This window comes from Xyrauchen texanus, chromosome 24 (assembly GCF_025860055.1).
Source record: "Xyrauchen texanus isolate HMW12.3.18 chromosome 24, RBS_HiC_50CHRs, whole genome shotgun sequence".
NCBI classification, from domain to species: Eukaryota; Metazoa; Chordata; class Actinopteri; order Cypriniformes; family Catostomidae; genus Xyrauchen; species Xyrauchen texanus.
The window spans coordinates 336,427-341,426 of record NC_068299.1 but is presented as its reverse complement, the minus strand read 5'-3'; the positions used below and the strand labels follow the sequence as shown (position 1 = coordinate 341,426).

Sequence of the window (5,000 nt, the reverse complement as noted above, 5' to 3'; positions counted from 1 at the left end):
AGAATAAATTCAGGAATAAATTTAATTAAAAACTAATTATATTTGTTTTATCAAGACATTTATTCCTTTATTTATTTTTGTATTATTACATTTATTCATTTATTATTTATGCAGGTTTGAGCCTCCATACGCGCGTGCCTGATTCGCCGTTGATTGTCACTTTTCTCGTCAGTCATCTCAGTACGGTCTGTAACAATAGTGTCATCTCTGAGAACTACAGGTGAACGGTCACGTGTGACATCACTCACAACAGCCTTAGAGATGACGCTTCTCTTCTGTGATGTTGCCAGTGGATACTCAGCGTCGTCCACATAATTTATCGCGAAGGAATGCTTCCATCCAATCACAGCCGCCTGGTGCACGAGCTCACATTACAGCGGAGACTTCAAACGCATGCACTGAACAGCTGATGTGGACCGGCGTGAGACTTCAACTAAAAAGTGGATTCACTAAAAGAACCGGCTGATAAGAGTGAATCGCTTCACGCTGTAGATGTAAAATAACACGTAAGAGTCATTAATAATAGTGTGTACTTTAGGATCTGTAAATACTCCTGCAGTGTGTTTTCATGGGCAAGAAATCACAGTCTGCATCAAACACTCATTATTCATTCTAATGCATATCGTTTCAACATATATATGAATTGTTTACATGCAAGTACGGACTATATGCACATATATGATCTCTCTCTCTCTGGGAAGAGTACAATCCACTGTCAGGAAACACTGATTGGCTGATTGGTTGTCTTGGCAACGGTAGCAGTGATGTAGCTGGTTAGTAATGCACACAGATTCATGCAGGTGGCGCATGCACAGGCAAACACGAGTCTAACACAAACAAACACAACATCACAACACATCTCTGTGAACTGCACTACATGGGCACGTGACCGAAGGTTGCAGAGCTCATCCGCGAGAGGACTTCCTGTTTCCAGGGCACCTGCCAACCCTCCGCCAATCACAACAGACGGTCCATTTAAACAGGAGTCTTACAGGAACTCTCCACGTGTGCAGTACTGAAACACATCCTCACAGACACGAGCAATTACACAAACTCTACTGAGAACACGACACCTCCACGAGACTCGTTCACTCAACACACGTGCAGAAGCACAAGCTTTGCACACAGAAGACCTGATTTAGTGTGTGTATGAAATAATCTGGGTTCTTCACATCCACAGTCTGATGTCATTAAATCACGCACTGACCACATCTGTGGAAAGATGTAGACAATTACACACCGTTGCCATGACGATGTCATAAACCCTGTAATCCCAGAAAAGCAACGATTTAAAGAACTTTACATCTCAATAACACACAAGTTTTAACAGAAGAATTAATGTAAGTGCTTTTATAAAAGTCTAAGCGTCACATTGCCCCATTGACTTCCATTGGACGTGTCTCACTGGAACACACTTTAAAGATTCATTTTTGTGGTAATCAATATTATGTCACAAATACTGTCGATTGATCTGAACCCGGAATATTCCTTTAAGAATCAAAATATGAGAACTTATCCAATTGTTTTGTGCTATTTTTAGCAGATATGATGATTTTGGAACTAATATCTTCCAGGTTAATTTCTTTCCCTTTCAGACTTCATCAATAATTAGTGAAAGTCTCTGGATATGATGCACACATCAGTAGAGTCATGAGAAGACACGACGTACACGACATATATCAGCAGAAGAATGATTTACAAAGAATTATAAATCACAACAGAGAGAGAGAGAGAGAGAGGGACAGACAGAAAGAGAGAGAGAGAGAGAGAGAGAGAGAGAGAGAGAGAAAGAGAGAGAGAGAGGGACAGACAGAAAGAGAGAGAGGGACAGACAGAAAGAGAGAGAGAGAGAGAGAGAGAGAGAGAGAGAGAGAGAGAGACCTACACACATGTATATAATGTTCAATTCCAAGTTCAGTGTTCCTTTGTTTTTTTTTGTTTTTTTTTTTATATAGATTTCTAAATCCTTTTTATTTTATTTATTAATCTTTGTTTATTTTATTATTATTGTTTTATGCTATCAGTATTATTTTGTGTACTAAATGTTCTAAATCATTTTCTATGTTGTTTTGATGCTTTGGCAATACAAAATGTATTTTTTTGTCATGCCAATAAAGCTTTCTGAATTGAATTGAATTGAGAGAGAGTGAGGCACAGACACACAGAGAGAGAGAGAGAGTGAGGCACAGACAGAGAGTGAGAGAGAGAGAGAGTCGACAATTAATCAGTGATGCACTCACACACACACACACACACTCGTACACACAAACAAACACGCAAACACTTACACACTGAACACTACATTGTTCACAGAATTTTGAAATGTTCATAAACTGTTCTAATTATTATTTTTATTTAATTTTATTTATTTATTAATTTATTTTATTTTTTTATTTGTTACACTGTTAATTTGTACAATTAATTTAATTTGTACATTTAAATTTATATTATAATATTTTATTATTTTGATGTCTTTATAATTATTCTATGTGTTCCAAGCTTTGGCAATATTGTAATATGTACAGTCATGCCAATAAAGCAATTTGAATTGAATTGAGAGAGAGAGAGAGAGAGAGAGAGAGAGAGAGAGAGAGAGGGGAACAATTAAAATAATTAGACGGATCAAAAATAGATGTACAGTTTCCCGCCTTTGCCTAATTAATCATACAGGTGAAACTTGAAAAATTAGAATATCGTGCAAAAGTTCATTAATTTCAGTAATTCAACTTAAAAGGTGAAACTAATATATTATATAGACTCATTACAAGCAAAGTAAGATATTTCAAGCCTTTATTTGATATAATTTTGATGATTATGGCTTACAGCTTATGAAAACCCCAAATTCAGAATCTCAGAAAATTAGAATATTACATGAAATCAATAAAAAAAGGATTTTAAATACAGAAATGTCGGCCCTCTGAAAAGTATAATCATGCATATGTACTCAGTACTTGGTTTGGGCCCCTTTTGCATTAATTACTGCCTCAATGCGGCGTGGCATGGATGCTATCAGCCTGTGGCACTGCTGAGGTGTTATGGAAGACCAAGATGCTTCAATAGCGCCTTCAGCTCTTCTGCATTGTTTGGTCTCATGTCTCTCATCTTTCTTAGTAATGCCCCATAGATTCTCTATGGGGTTCAGGTCAGGCGAGTTTGCTGGCCAATCAAGCACAGTAATACCATGGTCATTGAACCAGGTTTTGGTACTTTTGGCAGTGTGGGCAGGTGCCAAGTCCTGCTGGAAAATGAAGTCAGCATCTCCATAAAGCTTGTCTGCTGAAGGAAGCATGAAGTGCTCTAAAATGTCCCGTAGACGGCTGCGTTGACTCTGGACTTAATAAAGCACAGTGGACCAACACCAGCCGATGACACGGCTCCCCAAACCAACACAGACTGTGGAAACTTCACACTGGACTTCAAGCATCTTGGATTGTGTGCCTCTCCATTCTTCCTCCAGACTCTGGGACCTTGGTTTCCAAATGAGATGCAAAATTTGCTCTCATCAGAAAAGAGGACTTTGGACCACTGAGCAACAGACCAGTTCTTTTTTTCTTTAGCCCAGGTAAGACGCTTGACATTTGAAGCCCATGTCCAGGACCCGCCTGTGTGTGGTGGCTCTTGATGCAGTAACTCCAGCCTCAGTCCACTCCTTGTGAAGCTCCCCACACATTTGAATGGCCTTTTCCTGACAATCCTCTCCAGGCTACGGTCATCCCTGCTGCTTGTGCACCTTTTTCTTCCACACTTTTCCCTTCCACTTAACTTTCTATTAATGTGCTTTGATACAGCACTTTGAGAACATCCAACTTCTTTTGCAATTACCTTTTGAGGCTTTCCCTCCTTGTGGAGGGTGTCAATGATGGTTTTCTGCACAACTGTCAGGTCAGCAGTCTTCCCCATGATTGTGAATTCAACTGAACCAGACTGAGAGACCATTTAAAGGCTCAGGAACCCTTTGCAGGTGTTTAGCTGATTAGAGTGTGACACTTTGAGCTACAATACTGAACCTTTTCACAATATTCTAATTTTCTGAGATTCTGAATTTGGGGTTTTCATAAGCTGTAAGCCATAATCATCAAAATGATATCAAATAAAGGCTTGAAATATCTTACTTTGCTTGTAATGAGTCTATATAATATATTAGTTTCACCTTTTAAGTTGAATTACTGAAATTAATGAACTTTTGCACGATATTCTAATTTTTAGAGTTTCACCTGTATTATCCATCAAAAGTAATTAATCTTTACACAAGTATTTTAAAATGTACTTTTATCAAATTACAAGTACGTGTTTTTGCAATGTGATTAGGTAATCAGGATTACATGTAATCTGTTACTATTTGAATGTGTAGCATTTAAAGAATGTTTGAAGCTCTCTAAACGCATCAGTGACGTGCTGTCCTTTATTTCCACACGTATGTACAAGTATGTTTCACATATAATTACATCCATGTTCCCGGTTTCTCCTTGTGCATATCACGCATTGAAATGATTTCCTGCTGCATCAACATGACAGCACAGATGCAGCACCACTCATACTGAACTCTGAATAATCTTTCATTACAAACCTCAAACCCTTTAGAAAACCTGCTAAACTCTGTAAAGTCAGAAGTCCTCAGAAGAGAGTGTTTTAGTGACGTGTTATGAGCTGGAGCGTGTGAGCTGCAGCAGTGTTAATGTACTCTCAAACACATGAACATGTCAAGCTGGTGACACATGCAGAATATGACATCATCAGTGCATGGGGACAGGCGGAGCATCTTCAACACATGACCTCATCCTACAGATCCCAAAACAGTGGTGTAAAGACACTCTTAATAACTTAATGTCTTCAGAAGGGATATGATAGGTGTGGGTGAGAAACATCAATATTAAGGCCTTTTTTACTATAAATCTCCATTTTCACTTTCACATTCTTCTTTTGGCTGATTCACATTCTTTGTGCATATCACCACCTACTGGTCGAGGCTGCTTAAAAGTGGAGATTTACAGTAAAAAAAG

At 38.4% G+C, this 5,000-nt stretch overlaps 2 protein-coding genes across 2 annotated transcripts in view; both read right to left on the bottom strand.

Moving 5' to 3' along the window:
• The window catches only part of LOC127617604 (putative uncharacterized protein FLJ46204), a 10,141-nt gene that overhangs the window by 4,104 nt on the left and 1,037 nt on the right, over positions 1–5,000 (bottom strand). The gene's annotated exons all lie outside the window — the stretch shown is intronic.
• Positions 1–5,000, bottom strand: part of LOC127617614 (kinesin light chain 4-like) — a 16,192-nt gene that overhangs the window by 10,168 nt on the left and 1,024 nt on the right. The gene's annotated exons all lie outside the window — the stretch shown is intronic.